This window comes from Protopterus annectens, chromosome 2.part1, assembly GCF_019279795.1.
Source record: "Protopterus annectens isolate FY-2018-M chromosome 2.part1, PAN1.0, whole genome shotgun sequence".
Taxonomy (NCBI): Eukaryota; Metazoa; Chordata; order Ceratodontiformes; family Protopteridae; genus Protopterus; species Protopterus annectens.
The window spans coordinates 1,073,522,218-1,073,549,717 of record NC_056729.1 but is presented as its reverse complement, the minus strand read 5'-3'; positions in this window follow the sequence as shown (position 1 = coordinate 1,073,549,717).

Sequence of the window (27,500 nt, the reverse complement as noted above, 5' to 3'; positions counted from 1 at the left end):
TACAATAATGCAAGTGTTTCTGAGAATTTACATAACTATGCAGTATGATTTATAACAATTTCTATAAATATAATATTTTATTTTACTGACAATAATAAGTATGGGAAAAAAGCTCAGATATAAGTAATTCAAGGTTTTTGGAAGCTGTTAACTGCATTTACATGACAGAAAATAGATGCATCTTAATATATGTAATGTCTGAACCATATTAGCCAACGTTTTTGATTTAAATGAATATTAGAACTTATTTTTACAAACTTTGAATAAATTAATATGTAAATATGCCCTCCCTTTTTTTTTTTCTTTCTTTCTTTCACTCTCTCTCCCTCTCTCACATCTTTTATTTCTCTCTCTCCTCTTGGTTCCTAATATCAAGTTTATTTGAATGCTATTTGAATACAAATGTATTATATTAATTAGATGTTTATAGTAGTATGAATAGTTTTTAAAAAAAAGTTTATCTTAGTTTATATGATGCTGTTTTATCAAATGTGTAGTTTTGTCTTGCTAGATAATCTAATTGAAAGTTGTTAATTTAATGTTAAATATAACTAGTATTAAATTGATAAGGTGGTAGCTGAGGTACTGCTGCTTAGGGTAGGGGGTTAACTTGAGTGGTATATACTACTCTAAGTTGGAGTTTTTAACTCCAGGCTGGGTGCAAGGTTTAATCCTTACATTATTTTCTCTTGTTCATTGTTCTATGTATATAGTTCTGACATCCACAATACATTTTGTAAACTCATTGTCACTACAAACAAAATTGAATCGTATACAAAATCCCATAAGAGATTCAATAAATACAGCTATATTTAAAGGTACACCTAAAGAAGGAGATGTAACATTACTTATTTTGTTAATTGTTATTTTGATCATAAGATTCTTATGTTTTAAAAATGCCAAAATACATCTCTAAAGGGAATTTCTTTAAACATTAATGGATTGAATAATCCGTGTAAAAGGGCAAGCCTAATAAGATACATTAATTTACATAAGGCCAACTTAGTCTTCCTTCAAGAAACTCATCTCTTGAAAAAAGATATTGATAAACTAGCCACAAACAAATATACAGTATTGGTTAGTTCAAAGCACACTCAGAAAAAAAGAGGAGTGGCTATTTTATGGAATAAAAGTATGCCCATTCCTAAAACTATTAAGTCTTATCAGGATGATAAAGGAATGTTTTGTATGGTTACAATACAAATTAATGGGAAGACTTATACATTAATTAATGTATATTGGATACCTGGAATTGGTATTAATACAGTGAAACACCATCTTGATAAGATCATATCATTCTCTATAGGAGATATTATTTTAGCTGGTGACTTCAATTGTATACTACATGAAAGTGACAGTACCACTATAGGAAAAAGGAAAATTACATCTAATGCAAAACATTTAAATGATTTTGCTAATTCTTATCATTTAAATGATATTAATAATCAGATAGATTCAAAGTCATTACCATACACCTTTTTTTCTAACAGATACAAAACTTATTCAAAAATAGATAGGGTCTTTATTTCTAACCAGATGGTAACAGATTTAATTAATTCCAAAATCATTTCATGTCCTATATCTGATCATAATTCAATTGTTTTTGAGTTCATGATAAAAAAATACTCACAATGTTCAGATCAAAAGGATACCAGTATACTTAACTCAACTAAAAGACTATAAAAAATATATACTTTCAGAAGTACAACATTTTCTAGACATAAATAATACTCCTGAAGTCTCCATTGTCTATGTTTGGGACGCCTTAAAATCATATCTATATGGACAAAGTATCAGATGGTATAATAATAAAAGGAAATCTTGGGATAAGGAATCGTTAGATATTCAAAGTAAATTAGACTCTTATAAACATAATAATAAAGAAAATATTATGGATAAGAAAGTCATTGAAGAAATAAACAAACTAAATGAGAAATACAAAGAAATTTTAACTCATAAAGTTAAAATAACTCTAGAGAAATACAAGTTTTTGTCTTACTCAATAAGCCCCAAATACTTACATAGACTTAAAAATAAAACAGAAAGGTTGAATAAACAAAATCATATCAAAGAAATCTTTTCTCTAAGGAAAAAGAAGAATGTTTCTAGTCTACCAGAAATACTAGATGAATTTAGAAATCACTTTCACAAAATTAACCATAATAACATTAACATGGAACCTAAAGATAAAATAAAGGAGTTTATAACCGCAAACATGAATAAAAAGCTTAATAAACAACAGATTAAACTATTGGACAAAAGTATTTCATATACAGAGGTTGTTACACAAATAAACAAGCTTAAATCAAACAAAGCACCGGGTAATGATGGTATTATACCAGAGATATATAAAATCCTTTCTAAAAGTACATATTCATTAATACATAAGGTTTTTATTTTGGCCCAAAATGAGCTAATAACCCCCCCCCCATCTTGGCAATATACATTTATTTTGCCAATTTTAAAACCTAATAAAGATCCAACTAGATGTACTTCATATCGACCCATCTCATCACTTAATATTGATTATAAAATGTTTATGAGTATTTTTGCTGATAGATTGAAGACAATCATCCCTGGCATTATAGATATAGATCAGACAGGCTTCATTGTAAATAGAAATACTTTTGATAATATAAGGAGAACTCTAACATTAATTGATTTTGCAAATAGGAAAAAGAAAGATTTAACACTTATTAGTCTTGATATAAGTTCAGCATTTGATTCAGTAAGTTGGGACTATCTGTTTACCTTACTGAAGTGCACAAACATCTCAGATGCATTTGTAAATCTAATTGAGCATTTATACAAAGGAACATTGGCTTATATTAAGGTAGGAACATATGTCTCACAAAAAAGACCCATTTTAAAGGTACAAAACAAGGGTGTCCACTCTCTCCACTATTATTCACTTTAATAATGGAGCCTTGGGCTAATTTGATCAGAAACAGTACTGACATAGAGGGTTTTGAAATAGATGAAAATACATCTAAAATTCAACTTTTTGCAGATGATGTTCTAATTACATCAGCAGGATCTAATTCTTCTATGCAGTCTCTATTTGATAAAATGATGAATTTTAGAAGTATTTCTGGTTTAATATTCAATGAAGAAAAAACTAAAATACTACCTATATATACATGAAAAAATATTCTCATTAGTGATTTTACTAAATATGTACCCAATTCAGGTCAGATAACTTATTTAGGTATAATATTATCTAAAGATATTAAATCTATTATATATAATAATTATAATACCTGTTTTCTTAATATACAAAATCTTTTTAATACCTGGAATAATATGTTTTTTACTATGGAAGGGAGACTTACAATTATTAAAATGATAATATTCCCCAAGATTTTATACTTAACACAATCAATAATACTTCCACCTACAAAAATAATTATCAAAAAACTGAATACACTAATGTTAAATTTCCTAAGGGCACCTAATAGACCTAGGATTGCATTAAAGAAACATACTAATAGCTGGTCTCAAGGGGGTATTTCTTTTCCAGACTTTAATTTATATACTATCTCTTCTATTGTAAAAGTTATTACTTTATTAATAGATCAATCTTATGTTGCAAAATGGAAAGATTACTGGGAGCTAATTAGTATGCACTTCATGAAAATCTCCTTAACACATAAAAATATGATTGTAAATAACTCCATGTTATGGTTACTAAAGGAATTTTGTACTTCACCTATTACACCTAAACATATAGTTAGTTACCCATTAAACATTATTATTAGCTATCGTAACTTTATATTCATGCATCCTAAATATAGGGAATGGAATTTTATTATATTCCCTATAATGTATACTCGGGGTATGCTTTTGTCATCTACTCCTGAAGGAACCCATTTAGCTATAGATAATGATCTAAAGTACTGGTATCAGTTGATATCTGTTAATAAAGTTAAAAATCTAGATTTCTTAAAACAAGAATTTGATCTAAGAGAAACTTGCTGGTTAGAGGTTCAGACCTTTAGACAACATCTCATTGATAAAATAGATCTAATGTCTATAACAGTTAAAGAATCTATTCCAACACTGATTGATTACTTGATATTAAATTTACAACACAAAGTTTCTGATAAAGGAAAGCTTTCATACATACATAAAATTATCAGACAAGAAACTTTTTACAGTGTAGATACCTACTGGAATTATTTCACTTCCATTAATGGGGACCCACCAAATCAACAAGATAAACAATATATATTGGAATCTGCTTACAAAACTACGTATTCCATTGTCTGGAGACTTTTTACATGGAAATTTTTACATAGATCTTTTTATACACCTTTGATGATGAATAAAATAAATAATAAAGATAATCTATGTAAAAGATGTAATGTAGAAATTAATGCTGACTGGGCTCATATGTTTTATGACTGTATAAAATTGAAAGAATATTGGAAGTCAATTAATGAATTTTTGCAGGCTCTTTTTACAGATAATTTCATTATTTCTAAATTTCTTATATTATTCAACACTCCTGTACCTTAAAGTGTTAAAAAGATTAAGCTTCCCTTGTTATGGTCTATTCTAGCAGTGGCTAGGAAAATAATAACCAGAAATTGGATTTCAGATACACCTCCTTCGTTCAATGAATTTAAAAATGTTATGAATATAGTGTGCCATATGAAAATAAACACAATAAGGTCAAGAACAACTAGGAAAACATCTTATTATATTGTATGGGATAATTTACAAAACATGTTAAAAAAATCTTAACTTCAATAGCATGGTATTTTAGTTTAATTAATTGATCTGATTGTAGTGGATGTCTTTGTAAATACTTTGGTTGTTTTGTTGAATGTTATAATCATATCTATTTTAATTACTTGTATAAAATTGTTATGATATTTCTCTTGTATGTTAAAACAATAAACTTGTTTTAAAAAAAAAAAAAGAAAAAGAGACAAATAACTAGTCAGTCTTCCTGATATTTTCTGTCAGGTGCAGGTAAAAGTGTAATTGCCTGTGAACATCCAATAAATGTAACATGCATTCACCTTTGTTAGAAAATCTGGGGAAGAATACTGGTAAATTAATAGATTGATTAATATTAATCTCTGAAACAGCTTTAGGGAGAAAGGTAGCATTAGTTCATAAAGTGACCTTGTCTTTGTGAAAGATCAAGTAAGGCAGTTTCGAAGATAAAACCTGAATTTTTGAAATTTTTCTGGCAGAAGTAATGGCTACTAGAAAAATAGTTTTCCAGGAAAGATACTTGAGGTCATATTTAGCTGCAAGTTCAAAGAGGGGTTGAATAAGTTGCTGCAATACCAGACTAAGGTCCCATGGGGGAGTAGGGTCCCTAAAGGGAGGCCAGAGAAGGAGAGTACCTCACAAAAACGTTTTGCATAGCCTATGGCAGGCATCAGAAACACCTTCAAATCTTATGTGAAAATTTGATATCGCCTCTAGCTAGACTTTCACTGTGGAGGAGCTGGCTCCTTCTTTAAAAAGTAAGGATAAAAATTCAAGGATACTATGCACAAGAGCTGAAAAGGGATGAACCTTATCTTGGTGGGCCCAGTAAGCAAATATTTTCCATTTACTGGAGTACAGTTTACATGTAAATAGTTTTATGGGAAGAAAAAAAGCATATGATGGACTGGCGAAGAGAGCATAGGTTGTCTGGCTACTAATGGAATTGGAGAAGCTAGGCTGTCAGCCTGAGGTTTGATATATCTGGATGGGTCATGCCTGTCAGGTGTGACACAGGAGGTCTGAAGTCAGATCCAGAATCCATGGTGGGTGGAATAAGTGAGGCCAAAGGAAGGGGAAACAAATCTGTCGAGGCCAAAAAGGTGCCATGAGGATAACTCTGCTCTTTAGCATGTCAGCTTTCTGCAGGAACTTGGAATTAATGGATTGATGGGTAGGCATAAAGCAGGCTGGGGAGCCAGTCATGAAGTACAGCATCCCTCGATATCTCCCCCAGCAGGTGGATTAGGGCAAAGTAGCTGCTGCATTTGTTGTTTAGGGCAGAAGTGAAAAGATCACAGCAAGGCTGGCCCCACTGATGAAAAATCATCTTTGCCACATTGTTGTTGAGAGACCATTCATGAGGTAGAAGAATGCACCTGCCCAGCTTGTCTGCTATCACACTGGCTTTCCCTGGAATATGCATTGCTATAAGAAAGTGGTTGGATGAGATCTCCCATTGCCACACTCTGAGTGCTTCTTGCACAAGGGGTAAGATCTGGTCCCTCCTTGTTTGTTTATGTACCAAACTACTGACATGTTGTCCTTTTGAATTGCAATCATCCCCAAGGGGAGAGCTTTTTGAAAGGCCTGCAACACTAAAAGGGCTGATCTCATCTCTAGCACATTGATATGCAAATTGACCTCTTTGGGGGACCAAGTCCCTTGGACTGTTTTCCCCAGGTAATGCCCCTGTCATGCTAACTGGGAAGCGTCTATGGTCACTATGGCCTTGGGCTCAAGAAGAATAAATGGATGACCTTGTAGAACCTGCTCTGTTCAGTTCACCACCTGAGCTCTCTCTTGCAAATCTGAATAATATGTATCAGGTTTGACATAGGTTAATAAAGTATTGACCATTGCGTGAATAGCATCTACAGTAGAATCCTCATGTAAAATCTTGCTAAAGATACTACAGTTATTGATGCTGCCATTGATCCTAGAGTCTGAAGACTAAGCTGGCTGAAACCTTGGTACTGTGGATTAACTGTGTTTTTAAGGTCTGAGCTCTTATATAAAGCATTGAAGCTGTTATTGGCTTTGTGATGAACAGTACTCCTATAAAATCCAAATTCTTTGTAGTTTTCAAATGAGACTTTTCATAGTTTATGGTGATACCTAGATGAGAACATGTCTGAAGAACATGATCTCTTGCCTCTATTACTTGATTCTTAGTCAGGGTGGAAATAAGACAGTTGTCTAAATATGGAAACACCCAGAATTCTTGCAGTCTCAAGTGAGCTGCTACTTCTGCCATGGATTTGGTGAACACCCTGGGGGTTGTGGTGAGACCAAAAAGCAGAGCTATGAACTGGTAATGTCTGGCTCCCAAACAAAAGCGTGAGTACCTCCTGGATCTCCTATTCATCTTTATGTCATAGTACACATCCTGAAGGTCTGTCGAGCTCATTCAATCATCCTTTCCCAGAAATGGGAGTAAAGACTGAACCACGAAGATCTAAAACCTGGTGTGTCAAACTGATTTATTCAGGTTGCTGAGATCCAAGATTGGCCTCCAGTCCTCTGTTTTCCTTGGCACTAAAAAGAATCTTGAGTAAATTCTGGATTCTATCTGGTCTGGCAGGACCTCTTGGATGACTTTTTTTTCTAGCAGCTTTTGTATTTGAAGTGCTGCTTGTTCTCTCTGATTGGGTGGAACATGAGGGGTTTTCTTGAGGTTGGAGGTGAAAGGGAAAAAGGCATTATATAACCTCTGGAAATGATCATTTGCACCCATGTATCTGTTGTTATCTCTAGCCAGGCTGTTTAGTGCGGGGATCAATGACCCCCAATTGCATCCAGAAGAGGACAGTTTGGCCTTCTTTCAGGAGTGTTGGAAAGGTTTCTTAAAAAAGGAATCTCTGACCCCTGGTTTTGTGGGACACCTCTACCGCGAGGGTGGTGTTTACCATTGGAGTTCCCTCCACTACCCTGAGGGAACATCCTCCATGTGTATCCCGGGAAGAACTCTGGCACTTCTTGAACTGCATTTTTCCAGTACCTTATTGATTCCTGGAGAAGGACCTTTGAGGTGTGGAAAACCATATACCCATAGCAGTCAGGATCTTTCCATGTTTTCACACCTGAATAAAGTGTTCTTAACTTTGGGGCCAAAAAGAGATGTTCCATCAAAGGGAGCATTGACAAACGAAGACTTGAAGGGCTCCACAAAAATCATATAAATGCATCCAGGTCTGCCTTCTTATGGAAACGCCTCAACCCACTGGTCTTGAAGTTCCCTTGGCCTCATATGAAATTAAACTCATGGAGGAATTTGATATCAATTGCAAGGTAGCCATCTGAGAGGTAACAGACACCTGTACCTCATCATAAATGGATCCTGAAAGGGTATCAGATAGTTCCTTAATTAGGTCTCTCTATAATCCAGGGAAATGTGCCAAATAGCTCAGAGACCATAAAGCAAAAGTCATTGAAGCATAGGCATGCATCCCAAACCTGTCAGTCACCCAGGACTCCTTGTTCAGTGGATGGACAGTGTAACTTTCTTTGGAGAATTCCATTTTTGTGGCTGCCACCATGACCATGACATCTACAGACATTCTTTTTGTCCAAACCTTCCTGTCCACTGGTGCTGTCAAAATTTTATCCTGTCTCCAGGGGATTGGCTCAATGGTGTCCAGGGCCTTCCACACCTGCCAAGAGATCAAATCTATAAGGTCATCGGTGGGCAGAGTCACCCAGGAGGTAGACAGGCTGGTACCAAGTTCCTCCAGGAATCCAGACTCCTCAGACAAATGGTTTCTGAACTTCCAGACACCTCTCTGTTTCAGGATTTCAAGGATGTCTCCAAACTGGTCATCTTCAGGAGGTGGCCATGGGAACCCTTCACCTTCTATATATTCTGTGATTGACTCCTCAGGAGTCAAAGTGTTTCCTCTTGCACATTTTCATCTTAGGGACCTCCTCAGTGGGATAATCTGGGGAGGTATCAGAAGAGGCAGGAACACCCTCCTGGCAAGCCTGGAGTTTCGGTACCAGCTTTCCCTGTGGAGAGAAAAGATGAGATGGCAAGACTGTAGACTTGAGGATCCAAGGGGAAAGGAACTTTGTCATGGAAACAGATAAGGCTCTCTCCATGGCCTCAAAGGCAGAAATCTCCAGAGAAGAATACAGCCTCAGATCCATAAGGACAAGCCTTTGGACCACAGTCACCTCCCACTATGAGGGGATCTACCCCGAAGCTGAAGTTTGAGCCTAACTAACCCATGCCAAGACCCTAAGGTGCAGAGATTGCTCCAAAAACTTTAGAGTTGACTGTGACACCCCAGACCCAAGAGGGTATCCCCGGCTCCTAGAGCTCTCTGGAGCTGATGGAACCAAAGAGCTCAGAGCAAGCTTTGGATTCAAGGATAAAGCAATTCTTGCATCCGATGCTGACAGACCTGAAAGACTCGGATCCAAGCACTCCAAAACTGAAAGGGGGAGGGAGTTTGGAGGAGGAACTTGTAGAGGGGTTTTAGTGGAAGGTCAAGACTCATGACCCAGAGGGTAAGAGATGATAGGATGCTTGACATGCTCTATGCCAAGAGAATCTTTCTCACTAACCTCTCCATGTCTTCTACCATAAGGCTTCTGGAAGAGAAGGTGGAAATTACTGATGGGGACTTTGGTCTCTCTAAAAAAAGGGAAGAGACTCTAGAGGGGACTGGGTCCACAGATGGAGTGCATATGGTTCTCTGGAGACAGGGAATGTCAGTTATTGAGTCCAGTGTTTTCTGTATTGAATCGGAAGCACTCTGATCTGGTGTATCTTTGCTCAGTTTAAGTTTTGGACCTGAGAATGAGGTTGAATATGAGGAGTCTTTCTTTCTCAACTTAGGATCCGAGGTTGAAGTCGGATCAGATGACTTAAGCTTTTTTCTCTTAGGATCCAAGGAAGTTGTCACATCCAATAAAGGTCTATTTTTAGACTTGTCCAAATATCTAGAGGATGCCAAAGAAGTACTTGTGGAGGGGGACATTCCATATAATGCCTCGCTAAAGGAACGGGGAAGTAACCCTTTGAGAATCAACTTTTGTTTGCATTCAACCAGAGTTCATGGGGTGAAAGCATGATATATAGCACAGTTTTCCTGCAGAGTGGACCCAAAAATAGAAATTTGTATCCACACTTTTCACATTTCTTAAACCCAGCTGGGCCTTTATATTTTAAACCAGAAAAGATAGTGGAAAGGAGGAAATACCAACAATGTTATTGAGAACTACAGTAAATATAGAATATTAGAGAGAAAAAAATACTAATGTTAGTGTATAGAGGAGTACAACAGTACGAAAAAAGGGAAAGGTAAGGGACTAATGATAATAAAAACTAATCTGAAGTAGATCATAGGATCATAGGAGATTACTAGGTTTTCGACTCGAGGTCATTTTAAGCCTAGCCATTTCAACCCAATGTAATACCATAGAAGTACTAGTCAATATCCAAGACTGCATTTAGTGATGACTGCCCATGTCCAGGAGGGTTGTGGGTACTATCCTCGGTAAGAATTTACGATTCCCAATCCACTTGTCCAGGTTACATTTGAACAGTGTCATAGAGGTGTTCTGTTTCACATGAACTGGTAGCATGTTCCAAAGATGTGTCAGTCACTGGGAGATAAATCTGTCCCTCCAGCAAGTCCTATTTAAGTCACAGGCCATATTTAACTCCCTGGAATGGCTAGCCTTTGACCCATTTCATTTACGGATATGCAGTGAATTCATTAGGTTTGGGTCTTGGGTTGCTCTGTAGACCAGGCTAAGTCTCCCCTAAGAAGTCTACATGATATGGAGTATAGTGACAGGAACTTTAGTTGGTCCATATAGGGCACATGCTGGAGACACTTGATCTTCTTTGTTAGAAACATCTGAGGGCTCCCCAATTGCTGCAAGTGCTTAATATGGTACATACTGAATGGGGCATTATACTCAGTTATGGGCCAGATAACTGCTAAGTATAGGGGGATTATAATCTCTTTTGCTCTTGAGGTGATGCCTTTACTGATCAAGTGAGCCATGTGGAAAGCTTTCCTTACAATGGTAGACACAGGTTTGCTGAAGTTAAGGTCGTGGTCAACCTGTGATCCCAGGTCCCTTACCACTTTATAGGTACTTAGGGTATTGTTGTTGATTTGATAGTGTAAAGGGATATTGTTTGTGACAAAGGGAATGATGATGCATTTCTTTGCATTCAGTTTGAGACTGTGACTAATACCTCAGTCTCTGCTCTGTGTAAGACCTTCCTGGAGTATACTGACATAATTTGTGGACTCAATATTGCACCTAGTTTGCAGTCAGCTGCAAACTTGGTCAGCCACAACCCTTTAGCTTTTACCTGAACTGGGAAGTATATACCAAGCAGTAGGGGCCCAGCACTGACCCCTTTGGCACTCTGTTGTAAACAGGTCTGCTTGTTGATGTGGATTCAGCCACTTTGATAGTGTATGTCTGGTTTGTGAGCCAGTTGGCAGCCCATCTTACAATGAAAGGGTTTACATTCAGTTTGCTAAGTTTATCAGTAATGTCTGAATTGTGTTGAAAGCCTTTGCCAAGCCTAGGTATGCTGTATGCACAGATTTGTCCTCATCAATGGCCTTGGTCACACTTTCAAAGAAATCCACCAGATTTAACAGGCAGGTATCAGGATCTGCCTTTCACGAAGCTGAATTGGGTAGGATCCAGGGTTTGGAGGTCACTTATGTCCATAATGATATGTTTCACAACCTTACAGATGAGGCTGGTCAGGCTTATTGGTCTGTAATTCCCTTGGTCTGTTGTTAGGCCACCTTTGTGGAGGAGGTAGGTAACTGTAGCTCTTCTCCATTCTGCAGGAACAAAGTCTCTGCTTAGGCTATGATTGAAAAGGTTACTTAATGATGATGCTAGTTCATGATTTAGCCTGTTTAGAAGACAGCCTGGGATGTCATCTGGTCCCGTACAGGCCATGTTCTTTCCCTTCAACAGGGCTTTGAGGACCTGCTCTTCAGATATGTAAGGTGGGGGGCTTTGGGGGAGTGTTTGTTGTAAGTAAGGAGGGGATAAGAGAGTGACATTTTCACCAAACCTATTAGCTATCAGGTTTGCTATCTCTGTGGGGTCAGTGTGTGTGATATCATTGGCCACCAGTTCTGCACATGCTTGGGTCCTTTAGGTTACATACATAGCTGTAAAAGGCCTTGTGGTTATCCATAGCTTTACTAATGAGGGTCCAACAGTTGCAGCAGAGCATCTGTTTGACATGTTTGTGAGGACCAGATCTGGAATATTTGTTCCTCTTGTCAGGGTATGGGCAATTTTCTCCAGGGTATTTGAATTCACAGAGTCAAAGAACTTTTGTGCTAGTGAGTTTGAGCTAAAGTAGGTTTCCCAGTTGATGGTGGGATAACTGAAATCCCCAAAACCAATGTGTTTGGTAAAATTTAGATTGTCTTCAGTTTGGTTACGTAGGCTTCATGGATGTAGTGACTCATGGAGGTTGATCTATAACTTACCCACTGTAACCTGAACTTGGAGTAACTCCATGGATTTGTCCAGTCTAATTAGATGGGAGGTGAATTTTTCTCTAATGTAGATTGAAACACTACCTCCTTTGGCTTTCAAATGTTAATTTTGTGGTCTAAAGGTGTGGAAGGCATTGTAGCCTTGCAGGGTCTAGGTACTCTCTGAGGCCTTAAACCAGGTTTCTGTGACTGCACAGACATCTACATCTTGTAGTGCTAGAAATGCTTCCAGGGAGTGCAGTTTTTGGTTTAAGCTCCTAGCATTTAGCAGCATGACCCTTATTTTGTTCTGATTGGTTAATTTCATGTTGGTAACGTTCTTTTTGAGACCTTGCCCAAAAAATGGCACTATGGGGGAGGCAAGAGCCTTTGATAGCAGCCGAAAGCCTAGGGTTGCCAGGTGCAAACTGTCTTTGGCAAAGCAGCGATGTTTGTCAGCCATGGCTTTCCAGGCAGACAGGAACTGGATCCCCTTGGAATGACACCAAAAACTAAGCCAATTATTGAAATCAATTATTTTTTGTTTATACTGTGGCATCTTTCTAGGTGAGGATAGTATGATGCTCAAGGCTAGGGACACACCTGCCTGGGACACATATTTAGAGAGCTCAACCATGTCTCCCTTCATATAGTCCAGCAAGGTACATCTCAGGTCATTCACACCAACATGAACTATGACAGAGTCATAACGGTACTGGTTGTTGAGAGACATGAGTGCATGTGTGATTTGGTGAATCCTGGCACCAGATAGGCAGCTGACTGTGACTTTCTCCTTGTCCGTCCTGGGGAATGGAACATCCCTGTGCCTCACTATTCAGTCTCCAATGACTAGAAAACCTGGTTTTTGAGTGTTACGCCTTATGGGTTTGGTGGGTGAGACACTGTTGTTGCTATGTGTTATGGGTGCTGTGAAGACTGTGTTAGCTGTAGCAGGCCTGTGTTTTGGAGGTCTCTGGTGTTTAGTATGGTTTTTGAGAGAACCTCCATGTATGTTGATTTACATGTTTGATGCATACTATGTGTGTGAATAGTGGTATGTGTATGAATAGTGGTACTATGTAAATATGTAGTTGTGGGTGAGTTGGCAACCTTCTCCATGTTACTGTTTTGAGTGAGAGAGGGCATGGATTCTAGATTCTTGGTGTAAATACATCTGTCACACTCTGTACTAGATTGTTTTATTAGCAGAGGATTGTCAGTGTACTTGAGGCAATTGCTACACTGCCTCAGGAAACCTATGTCAACAAGGTTGGCAGGAGAAACAAGGGTAGTTCAACTGTCCATAATGCTAGGTTGAAGACTGTCGTCACTAGGTGTGGTTTTTCAGAAACAATCATGGAGGAGCTTGGTGAATGGATATTTCTGCTTGTGTTTTAAGGGAAATTTTGTTGAATTTAACTGTCTGACTTTGACACACAATTGTGCAGAAGTGTGGGGTGCTGCATGATGCGCAAACAAGCATAAACCTGCTCAGATGCAGGGTCTAAATGCCAGAAGCTAAAACTTAAAAAAAAAAACTCTAACAAAATTCAAAAGGACTAATGAGGATGCTTATTCCAAGCCCTAGACCAGCCTCCCTTTACCAGTCAGGTCCCAATGAACACAGTTCTCTCACAAAAGTGCAGATAGGACCCTTCCAATCCAAGATGGCCTGGAAAACCTGCTCAGAATAAACAAACCATTACAAACAGTTCCAGAAGCAGCAGGCCTGGATCTGGACTATGCTATAGCTACTGGCAGATGTATGAGAAATTAGAAAGAAAAACATAGAAAGAAAGGTTGTAATTGTTTGAAAAATAACACTTACCTGTTCGAGAAAAGATGGCACCATGTTTTTCACTTTCAAGGGGCAAATGAAATCTGAGGTACTTGGGGATGGTGCATTGTGGGTAAGGGGATAGCTCTAGAGATTTCTAGTTGCCACAAGCTTTTGCAACAGCTGAGTCAGGTCCAATGGATCAGATCTGAACCCATAAGCTGAGGAAAGAATGAAAATTGACAACATCAGATCAAAAGGTATTAACTTAGGCAACCATTTGGGAAAAGTTTGTTTTGACATAGGTTGTCCTTTGTTCCTACCTTCACAAATAATGAACACTTGACCGGAAGATCTGAAAATTTTAGTTCTGTCAGGATAGCAGCTGAGTTGTCTATGAGCATCCAAGTTATGGAGTATCCTTTCTCCCTCATTTTTAGGTTCAGGAAAAAAAACTAAGAGGTGGGTTGCTTGGCATAAAGTAAACTCAGATACCACTTTATGCATGCAAGAAGGAATTGTTCTCAAATCAACCCTGTCCCTGTGGAAAATGAGACAGGGTTGACTTACCATAAGAGCTTACAACTCAGATACTCTTCTTGCAGATGTCAGGGCTATCAGTAATTCTGCTTTGCATGTTAAGAACCTCAAGTCAGCCAGGTTAACTGGTTCAAATGGAGCAACTGTTAGCTTCTCTAATACAAAATTAAGACCCCAAGGGGGGGGGGGGCACCAGTTTACTTAGAGGTCTCTTATGCAAAACCCTTTCAAAAACATTTTGACATGAGAATGCACTTGAAAGAGGAGGATCCATGGGCAGACATGCTGAAATGGACGATAAATGAATCTTGATACAGGAATAAAAAAGGGCATAGGATAGTAACTCACACAAATATTGTAAAACCAGAGAACGTCTAGCCCTGAATGGGTGCTTGTTATGTTGTTGGCACCAATTAGAAAACCTTTTCTGTTTGTTAATATATGATTTTCTAGTAGCAGGCTTTCTTACCTTCATTAATATCTGATGTACATCCTCATAAAAAGGTCCTTAAAGGGAATTAAGACTCTGTTATCCAGGCAGTCAGTTGAACATGACTCATGGCAGGTGTATCAAACACTTCTGTTCTTGTGTGAGTAGATACAGTCTGTGAGGAAGCTTGTGGTAACTGCCCCTGACCATTTCCAAAAGAAAGGAGAACCATAGTTGCCTGGGCCAGAAGGGAGTCAGCACAATGATCTTGGGGGATTCCTTCTGAATCTTCAGAAATACCCTGGATATTAGTAGAAAGGGTGAAAAGGCATATGGAAAAATTATTGTCCAAAGAAAAGACAAGAAAAGGTATCTGTCTTCCAGGCCTTCTTTCATGGAGTCCTGAAGCAGAATTATGCCAGTTGATTGTTCAGAAATGATCAAATAGGTCTACTTGAGAAATTCTCCACAGATGGCTTAAATCTTGAAAAATCCCATGATCTAGTTTCTGTTTGTGAGTGTCTGCCCTGGTCCTGGTCAACCGTCTGACACACAATTTTGTTCTGATGGAATGTAGGATGCCTGTAGAGTGAGAATGTGCTGCGAAGTCTATACCCCAAGGTAACATGGCTATTCTGAAAAGGAGGTAAGACCTGGTTCCCCATTGCTTATTGATGCATGTGACTGGGGTATTGTCTGTAACAACTTGAAGAGGTCCTGGGGACAAAGCATGATTCAGAGAGTGTTGACTGTCTTGATCAGGACAAGCATCGATTTGATATTTGTGTACTTGTGTCTGTCCTGTGTGTCCCACATGCCTTGCATTTTTATACCTTCTGAAACTGCTCTCCAAGCAAAGTCTAAGGTGTCTGCAGTGACTGACGGCTTCGGAACAAGGAGGGAGAAGGGGTGATCTGGATTAAAGGACAGCTGCTGTTGTCACCAAATTATTTAGCTTCTGACAATCCAAGTTCTGGGATTTGAAAAGAAAAAAGGTGTTGGTGCTGGCACCAAACAGACTTCAGATACCATGTTTCTCATGTGGTGTCTTGCCAAGGTTATCATGAGAATCACAGAAGCCATGAGACCCAAAATCCTGAAAGTATCCCTTCACAGTGACCAAAGTTTGAGTGGAAAACCTTAGAAATAGATTTAGATACAGATTTATTTTTTTTCCTGTGGAAGAAAAGCTCTTTGCATTGAGGTGTCTAGATGGCATCCCAAGAATGCAATTCTGTGTGGAGTAGTCAAGAAAGAATTTTGAATGTTCTCTTTGAATCCCAGCTTGTGTAAGAGATCTCTCACCCAAAACAGAGATCCCTGATATTTTGAACAAGACTCTGCAAAGATAAGCAAGTTATCTAAATATGGAAAAATGTGGATACCCTGTAGACTGCAATGAACTATAACTGGAGCTAGACATTTTGTGAACACTCTTGGTGCAGTGGATAGTCTAAAGGGTAAAGCAGAGAACTGACACTGTGATCCAGGCACACAGAACCTTAAGAAACATCTGAAGTCTGGATGAATAGGGATGTGATGATAAGAATCTTTAAGACTAGTGTTACAAGGAAACTTAAAAAAGGAAGAAGAGGTAATGGGTTATGAAATGACATCATTTTGAATTTGGCCACTATCACAAACAGGTTTAGGAAAGAATGATCCAGAACTAGTATCCAAGCATTTTCTTTCTTTTGCACGAAGAGCATCCTTGATTAAAAATCCTTCCTGGAAGAATCAGTTCTATCACTCTTTAGGATAGCATATGATGAAGGAATGGTGAAAACCAGAGTCACATCTGGAAGTTGAGGAATGAACCCCTAGAAAGGAGGAATTTCCTCCCATTGCCATCTATAACCTTAATGAATGATCTTCAGAACCTGTTTGTATGAAATTATCTGTTACCAAAGAGAAAATGGAGATTCAGACTTTCTAAAAGAGGAAAAGTGGCCAGGGTGGGAAAAGGCCACAGGTCTTTTGAACAGTCATTCAGATTTGCTGGACTGTACTTGGTTTTGGGTGGCTTGAAGGTTCTTTTTGGAACCCTCTTGCTGTTTCTTCTAAAATATGTGTTTATTTGTATTTTGTTGGACTGTTTATTTTATTTTATGTTTTATTTTATTTTGTCAAAATTGGATGAGGGCTTAAGGAATGCATTATAAAATTTGGAAAAGGGCTGAAAAATCTTAAAGATTGCATGGATTAGCTTGCCCCTTTTATCACACTTTTTGATTACCTCTGCAGCAAAAACTAAAGCTCTTTCCAATGGAAAACTTAAAATCTTGTTGTTAAAATCATCTGGGCAGTTCTGAGAATGCAGCCATGCAAACCTACTCAAAACAGTACTCATGGCCATTGCCCCGCAGGAAGTATCAAACGAGTCACTGTAAACGTGTAGTGACCTGTGAAAGATTTTTCCTCATAAGAAAAAACTGCAGATAAAACATTTCTCATACTTTTACAATTAGTCAGAATAAATTTTAACATATGAGCCTGATAAATCAAAGTTACAAAAGTATATGCATGTTTCCCATAATTATCAATCATTTTTCCACCTTTATCAGAAAGCATAGGATTAGAATTAACTGTTTGTCAGCAATGGTATCAACTAAAGCTATAGCTGCTGGATCAGGTTGGGAATGTGTGCAAAAATCCACAACAAGATAGACTCCTTAGGTGCACAATAAAGTTTCATACTGTAGGACCCTTCACAAAAGTCTTTTAATCCACACAAACATATATCGTAAAATCCAAAAACATGAAGCACATTAACGCTAAAAACATATGTTTTCGTTTGTAAAACTTCCTCAGATATGGGTTATTTGCACAAATCAAACCCTTTTTATAATAATAGAACAGCAATGAACCATTGATGTGTTGATTCATTTTTAAAGAGATCATAATACCAAAAGCTATGGTATGGTAATATATTACATATGTATTAAAACATGAACAAAACATTACAACTTTCAACAGAACATACGTATTTGATTTTTAAAAGATTAAAATCCTTATAAATAATGCATAAAACAATGATGAAAAATATATATTTGTGAAAACGTTAGAGACATTACTTGTGAACATTTCATTCTAAAAAAACAGCTTTCGCTCATTCCAGTGTGTTATAGTGCCATCTAGTGACCATTATGCTTCATTGTACCCTATTAAAACAACTATATGAAAAATGTTACTTGAGACTTTTCTTTTATGTTGAATAATACATGAAACATTTTTTTAAAAAGTAAAAACTGAATAAAATTAATATTAATATAAATTGACTTCTTAAAATACCATAAATGAAGTTAATACCTTACAAAAATGTTAAAATAAATTGAACAAATGCTTTACTTGATGTTAATGGAATAAAGAAAATAAAGTGAGGACAGGGATAGTATCAAATATTGACCCTATGATTAGACATATATAAAAAAATGTATGTATATACATATACAAAAATAATTAATTAATGATATATCCATGTAAAAAAAAAATTTGTACTGCCAAATTACTTATGCGGAGAACATTTCTTATTTTCATACCAGATCGGTCTAGGCCTGGGTTAACAACGACCACCACCAGTACTGTTAGCCAGCAGGGTCCTGGTGGATATTGGGCTACTGTTGACTGAAGGAGGAGAGGCAAGGAAGGCATGCACGAAGGCAGGAAGAGAGGAGGAAGGTTAGAAGTGTAGTAGTGAGGGTAGGAACTTTGAATGTCGGCAGTATGACTGGTATAGGTAGAGCTAGCTGATATGATGGAGAGAAGGAAGGTTGATATATTGTGAGTGCAAGAGACCAGATGGAAGGGAAGTAAGGCCAAGTGTATAGGAGGTGGGTTCAAATTGTTCTATCATGGTGTGGATGGCAGGAGAAATTGGGTAGGGGTTATCCTAAAGGAACAGTATGCCAAGAGTGTTTTGGAGGTGAAGAGAGTGTCTGATAGAGTGATGTTTATGAAGCTTGAAATTGATGGTGTAATGATAAATGTTGTTAGTGCATATGTTCCACAAGTTGGGTGTGCGATGGATGAGAAAGAAACATTTTGGAGTGAGTTGGATGAAGTGGTGGTGAGTGTACCCAAGGGTGAGAGACTAGTGATTGGAATGGACCTCAATGGGCATGTTGGTGAAGTGAACAGAGGGGATGAGGAAGTGATGGGTAGGTATGGTGTTAAGGAGAGGAATGCAGAAGGTCAGATGATTGTGGAAAGGATGGACATGACTGTGGTGAATAAGTATTTTAAGAAGAGGGAGGAGCATAGGGTGACGTACAAGAGTGGAGGAAGATGCACACAGGTGGATTTTATCCTATGTAAGACGGCCAGTCTGAAGGAGATTGGAGACTGTAAAGTGGTGAAAGGGGAAAGTGCAGTTAAGCAGCATAGAATGGTGGTCTGTAGGATGACGTTGGTGATCAAGAAGAGGAGGAGGAGTGTGAAAGCAGTGCCAAGGATTAAATGGTGGAAGTAAAAAAAGGGTGATTGTGAGGTGGAGTTCAGGGAAGAGTTAAGACAGGCACTGGGAGGCAGTGAAGAGTTACTGAATAGCTGGGTAACTACAACAAAGCTAGTAAGGGAGACTGCTAGAAAGGTGCTTGGTGTGACATCTGAACAGAGGAAGGAGGACAAGGAGACCTGGTGGTGGAATGAGGAAGTACAGGAGAGTATACAAAGGAAGAGGATGGCAAAGAAGAAGTGGGATTGTCACATAAATGAAGAAAGTAGACAGGAGTATAAGGAGATGAGGTGCATGGCAAAGAGAGAGGTGGTGAAGGCTAAGGATAAGGCATATGAAGAGTTGTATGAAAGGTTGAACACTAAGGAGGGAGAAAAGGACCTGTACCAATTGGCTATACAGAGGGACAGAGCTGGGAAAGATGTGCAGCAGGTAAAGGTGATAAAGGATAGTGAGGGAAACGTACTCACAAGTGAGGAGAGTGTGTTGAGCAGATGGAAAGATTACTTTGAAGGACTGATGGATGAAGAGAATGAGAGAGAAAGAAGGTTGGATGATGTGGGGATAGTGAATCAGGAAGTGAAACAGATTAGCAAGGAGGAAGTAAGGACAGCTATGAAGAGGATATAGAACGGAAAGGCTGTTGGCCCAGATGACATACCAGTGGAAGCATGGAGGTGCTTAGGTGAAATGGCAGTGGAATTTTTAACCAGATTGTTTAATAAAATTTTGCAAAGTCAGAGGATGCCTGAGGAGTGGAGAAAATGTGTTTTGTTACCTATCTTTAGGAATAAGGGTGATGTGCAGAGCTGCAGTAACTACAGAGGGATAAAACTGATCAGTCACAGCTTGAAGTTATGGGAAAGAGTAGTTGAAGCTAGGTTAAGAAGGTAGGTGATGACTAGTGATCAGCAGTATGGTTTCATGCAAGGAAAGAGCACTACAGATGCAATATTTGCTCTGAGAGTTTTGTTGGAGAAATACAGAGAAGGTCAGAAGGAGTTGCATTGTGTCTTTATAGACTTGGAGAAAGCATATGACAGGGTGCCTAGAGAAGAGTTGTGGTATTGTATGAGGAAGTTGGGAGTGGCAGAGAAGTATGTAAGAGTGGTACAGGATATGTACGAGGGTAGTGTAACAGTGGTGAGGACTGCATTGGGAGTGACAGATACGTTTAAGGTGGAGGTGGGATTACATTAAGGATCAGCTCTGAGCCCTTTCTTATTTGTAATGGTGATGGACAGGTTGACAGACGAGATCAGACAGGAGTCCCTATGGGCTATGATGTTTGCAGATGACATTGTGATCTGTAGTGAGAGTAGGGAACATGTGGAGGAGACCTGGAGAGGTGGAGATATGCTCTAGAGAGAAGAGGAATGAAGGTCAGCAGGACTAAGGCAAAATATATGTGTGTGAATGAGAGGGAGGGTTGAGGAATGGTGAGGATGCAAGTAGTAGAGTTGGTAAAGGTGGACGAGTTTAAGTACTTGGGATCAACAGTTCAGAGTAATGGTGAATGTGGAAGAGAGGTGAAGAAGAGAGTACAGGCAGGGTGGAATGGGTGGAGAAGAGTGTCAGGAGTGATTTGTGACAGACGGGTACCAATAAGAGTAAAAGGGAAGGTCGACAAGAGGGTAGTGAGACCAGCTATGTTATATGGGTTGGAGACAGTGGCATTGACAAAAAGGCAGGAGTCAGAGCTGGATGTGGCTAATGGATAGGATTAGGAATCAGTATATTAGAGGGTCAGGTCATGTTGGACAGTTTGGAGACAAAGCAAGAGGGGCGAGATTGCGTTGGTTTGGACATGTGCTGAGGGGGGATGATGGGTATATTGGGAAAAAGATGCTAAGGATGGAGCTGCCAGGTAAGAGGAAAAGAGGAAGGCGTAAGATAAGGTTTATGGACGTGGTGAGAGAGGACATGCAGGCGGTTGGTGTGACAGAGCAAGATGCAGAGGATAGGAAGAAATGGAAAGAGATGATCTGCTGTGGCGACCCCTAACGGGAAAAGCCGAAAGATGATGATGATGATGATGATGATCAGTTGTTTTAATTGGGTGCAATGAGGCATGATGGTCATTAGATGGCACTATAACACACTGGAATGAGCAAAAGCTGTTTTTTTTTTTTTTTTTAGAATGAAATGTTCACAAGTAATGTCTCTAATGTTTTCACGAATATATATTTTTCATCATTGTTTTATGCATTATTTATAAGGATTTTAATATTTTAAATATCAAATAAGTCTGTTCTGTTGAAAGTTGTAATGTTTTGTTCATGTTTTAATACATATGTAATATATTACCATACCATAGCTTTTGGTATTATGATCTCTTTAAAAATGAATCAACACATCAATGGTTCATTGCTGTTCTATTAGTATAAAAAGGATTCAATTTGTGCAAATAACCCACATCTGAGGAAGTGTTACAAATGAAAACGTATGTTTTTAGCGTTAATGTGCTTCGTGTTTTTGGATTTTACGATTTATGTTTGTGTGGACTAAAAGAGTTTCGTGGAGGGTCCTACTGTCTGGAACTTTATTGTGCACCTAAAGAGTCTATCTTGTTGTGGATTATTGTGTTTTCTTGGATTCTTTTGGCATTTTTTTTGGTTTTAGAATGTGTGTAAAAACTTTAAAGAGTGAGGAACTTTATAAATCCTTTCTTATATTTTTAGAGGCAGATGACTGACTATCAGAAAGATTGCAGGCCGAAACACACACATCTTCTAAAGTAGAAAGAAAGAACTGGAAGAATGGTTGCAGGTTCTGGAAATTCCTTCTGTAACAACTCAGTATTTTCTAAGAGACTGAGAAACCTCAATTTCTTCCACTGACAACACTGTCACATTTTAACAAAATTCTCAGAGAAATAGAAACCCCAACAAGAACAATCAGAAACTGAGCTCTCCTCTGATTCTGAATCAGAAATCTGAGAATAAAACTCTGTATCTGTCCATTCGTCTTCTTGTTAAGATTCAGAATCAGATTTCTTTTACCAGAAATGACTTTATAAGAAGGATCAGTAGCCTGAAAACAGTGAGCCAGACCCAGTAAACCATTCTTCTTTATGGAAACTTGAGGAAGAGTAGATATATGTTTACTTTTCTGTTTCTTTTTGACAAACAAGACCATGTTACTAATGGCAGAAGCAGCATTGCCAGGGAGGGGCACATCATTAAAACACAACAGGGAAGCCTTCCCTGTCCCGGTTCCCAGGATGTGGCTAACCCCAGGTTCATAGTGGCTGTAGGTGCTACACCAGTGGGATCCATAATAAAAGACGAGTGTTCTGAGGTACAACAAATGATCACAGCAGAGTCACCAACATGTGGTGGAGGCAAATTACTAGCTTGCTGTGGTGGCAGAGGCTGTTTGCTTATTTTTTCTTTTTCTTTTTATGGCTGGAAAAAGAACTGGAGTGTTAGTTGGTTCCATGTTCAAGCCGAAAATGATACCTCTTTCATGGTGAAGACAAGCAGCAAAAGCTGACAAATACTAAATGTCATTAAAAGTAATTTTTTTACAGAAAAACACAATAAAAAACACTAACACTTCGCCTGCCCCCAAAAGTAAAATAAACATTCTTTCTTATCAGAAAAACATGTTTTTCAGTTACTTTAAATGACTTTTAAACTGAGAGGAAAAAAGAGTGCTCCCATTTAAAAGTACAAATGCACTCTCACAACAGTCAATTAAAACATACAAAAACCCTACTAGCTTTAAAATAATTTTCCTAAAGAGGAAAGTAATAAAACACAATTATTTGGAAATGGAAGGTTCTTCCCTAAACATAACTCATCTGCAGCAAAGAAACAGCACAAGCCGACCATCAATCATCAGAAGCCTTAGAGGGGTGTAATTTTCAGCAGCAGTAAAACTCTGAAGGTCTTGGTGGCCAAATTTGTTTAAACTCAGCTCAGTTCCAGATACCTGACAGTCTGGACAGGTGAATGGTGCCCTGAAGCTTTGGAAGCTGGTTGGCTGTTATATCCTTATGGCAGGATTTAACTCATACAGATCAGGCTACTGCAGTGATCAATATGATGAACATCTAAATATATCAACATGAAAATTATACCCCCATTTGAAAATCAGGAGATATTAGTACTATCATAACCAGAGTAAATAAATGCAATGTTCTGTAACAACCTTAACTGCTTTAATATATTATCTACAGAGATCTCCCATGGGACTTAATGGGAAGAATCTAATCTAGACATGCTCCATGATATCTGTGATGTGACACATGCCCAGATGGCGTATTTAATGGCTCATGCGATAAAACAGATGATGCATTTCTGAGGTTTTCAAGGATCCTGAAAGTCAATATTTCAGATTTTTGTTTGAATTTCCAATTTATTGCTATTTATCTATTGCCAGAATTTCTTCATGTCATTTTGGAGTTCATCTTATATAGCTGTAATTACTTTCTCTGCTTTCAGGATTAGCAAGTCATTCAAATGCAATTATAATTAATTCCAGGTAGATCACATGTGAGATAATTTATGAGCAAGGAAAACAAGGGTTGGCTCTACAAATCAGTCATCTGAGCTATTAGTTTTGAAATTACCAAATTCAGAAATTGTAAGTCCAGAGAGATTACTTTATAATTGGCGGTCAGTGACGTAATTGTAAAACCATATAATACTTTTCAATGAATTCAGATATTTAATTTTAATCAAAAGGCATGGTGTACAGATTCAAACATCATTTTTATCAACAAAGATTGCAGTGCTAAGTAGCCCTCAGTCCACATTGTTTTACATACATATATATATATATATATATATATATATATATATATATATATATATGTGTGTGTGTGTGTGTGTGTGTGTGTGTGTGTGTGTGTGTGTGTGTGTGTATGTGTTATTAAAGACCTTATAAACATATAAACAAGATTTGGTAAACCCTTTATGAAAGCACTGCTTTGCATCAGAAGCCAGGCCATACATGCTGACATATTCAACTATTCAACAGCAATTGTGGTTAGTTTTTTTTTTTTTTTTTTTTTTTAACAAACAGGCCATGTCCTTAGCATTCATTGTGAAATGCATATCTCAAGCCAATATGGTACTAACTAGCTTTATTAGCATATCTGCCCTATCAACTGACTCTTGTTGGTTTTGAGCACTGTAGAATGCTCATGCCTGTGTGTCAAGTACATGATAGTAAACCAAGGACAAAATGTTCTTTGGGGTCAGCACTTAATATGCCACATCAGGGTACATGCTTGGTTCCATATTTTCACTCCTTCCCTGTCATTGACTGCATTGAGCCCAGTCACTGCAAACCAGCACAGTGGACACCACCAGTTGTCACATCCTGGCAGCCTGACGCAACCATTGGAGTATGTGTTCTCTGACAAATTACAATACCCTGGAGTATGTGTCACCTGCTATAACCCTACCCTACATTAACAATTCAGTTAACCTGTCACTTTGTACCTCCCAGCCTGTGTGAGTGAAGGCATCTGTGCCCTGCCAACTAACTCTAACTAACTTCCCCTAACTTGTTTTGGTATGGCAATGTTTGAAGCACGGTGTGGCCAGACCATGCACTGCCCTGCATAATTTGGGTGCAATGCCTCATGTATCATTTTATTCCATGTTATGTGAGTCATGCCATATAGCTGTGAACCAGACGATGCCTATTTGCCTGTGCTACTAGGTTTTGTAGGTATTGTCTCTGCTTCAGATGTAGTGCTGCTGCTGCCTTTTCCTCCTCTGCCTTTCCACTTTGCCACTCCTCTGTTGCTACAACTAGCATGAAAGGACCTGCCATGATGTTCACCTGTACTCCAATATTTTTGCAGATTGCCATGTCATATAATGTCGCCCACACTGCAAATGTCTTACTGCATACTGTATGTCTGGACTCCATTGCAGTGCCCCTCCTCGGGTATAAAAACATTGGTAGTCTCCCTTTTGTAATCAGAATACATGCTGTACTATTTTTCATATTTCCACATGTGCTGCATTATAGGCCATTTCCTGCATGATCTGCTCTTTGCATGTCAAAGTCATTAACAAGGGATGGTCTCTATATCACATACCTAGCATCACCTGCAACACACAGCTCACAACATATTTATGTAGTCTGTTCCTTGATTGTCTTGTACAGATGTACATACATATGGCTACCTAGCATATATGTACACCTGCCAACCAGGCAGCCCTGTTTGAAGTCCCATCAGAGGAACCACTGGTACAGATTGAACATGTACCATAACAGTAAATCATGAGAACTGTCCTAATGGTTTATAAACACACTCTAAAATAATGTATTGGGTATTACAGACCACCTGGCAGTTCTTATAAAAAGAGGTCCTTCCTGTTGATGTAACACTGACTCTCTGGACTACATGGGGCCTTGATAACAGCAAGCATGCAATTTATGGATCTCAGGGCCTCAAAAAGAAGGGTCATGCTGAAAAAGGACTGCATGGTTTTGGCTTTCTCCACTGCTGTCCCTTGTGAACAGTCCTTTGTGTATTTTAATAAAGTTTAATTTATTGGCATTTGTCAAGGTTTGTTTTTTCCACTGACTGGCGAGGTGGACAGGATTTTGCTAACTGTGCCACATTCATTGCTACTTTTGTGGTTATCCACAGGAATAGACATACCCTACATTGCCACTGATTCAACTTGTGAATCTCACAGTTCATGTATGTCTCTTGCAGTATTCCACTACTCCTGTGCACAATCTAGAAGTCTGTGAGCTGTAAGAATGCCAAATGTTGTTTGCACCTCATCCATTGGTGCACAGAACTATGACACTGTGGCCACTGGCTCAGCTGAGATCTCTTACGTCATACTGCTCTGCTAGTGCTGGTGCTGCTGCTAGCATCAAACCTACTGTACACTATGAGAAGCAGCATTCAGAAGGGCTATGTGCCATGGTGCAGTCTATCCACTGTATATATTTCTGAAGTGACCTGCCATTTTGGGTTCCTTTGTTTGCATAATCTATGTGTCTCATTATTATGGCATGGCATTCCATATTTCCATTAACTTAGTACTAACTGGGAGATATACCAGCAGCCCTTGAGAAACACAAAAGCATTTCTGAAGCAACATCAAACTGGGCACATATATAACCTAAATCATAATGTGCTGTTCTCAGACTTTACCATAAACAATATCAGAAAAGAGAAAAGAGAAAATATTTCCGTTGACTCTGTAACTTTTTAGACAACTCTAAATTATATTATCTGACTGGTGCTGTCTTAGCTGAACAATATTTTAGTTTCAAACATTTAACTCTGCTCCTAAAAATGTAATACTTACCTGCACTGCTATCAGTTGTAGGCTTGAAAGTAGTAGTAGTAGTAGTAATAGTTGTTGTAGTTATCTGGTAATAGGTGAACGCTCCATACAGCACTGTTGAGAATGTAGAGCTGTAGATGTAAATATCCACAATCCCAACAACTCCCTGGAAGGGAATGGAATAAACAGGAGTTACAATAACATTTAAATATAAATTGCAAAATTGTTCCAAATACTTATCCAGGTGCGGGGGGGTAGCCAGGATTTTCAGATGTGTACTCATGGCTCACAGATTGTCCTACCCTCTGCCAATAGACCACACCCACATCAGCAATTGCTGTCTGCCCACTCCTGTAAACTGCTGTACCAAGCCAAATCCTTTCACAGTGCTGCTCTCTGAACAGATCGCTGACAACTATATACTATGAGGGTAATTACTTACATGATGTAGCAGCAAGAACATTTCATTCCAAAAGTGCATCTTCCTTGGATTGAAAAACAAAACGCTTTCCCATTTACATTTGGGCAGACATCACCCCAGTGGAGTTGTGCCCCATTGTCTAATCATGACAGTATTTTAACAGTGTGGCATAGCCCCCAGACATCTAACAAAAAAGTGTTCTCATAATTGGCTTTTAGTAGCAGTGCTACTCTGTGACAGCCCAATATTGCATCACAACAGGCCTCTTGACCACATCAAGGTAGCCAGTCTCACAGAGGTCCTCTTACCCCCCTCCCCCCACACATACACACCACAAATATATACCAGGTAAACAGAAGTACCAAGACATTATCCAGATAGTTCCAAGTGCCAGTAAGCACC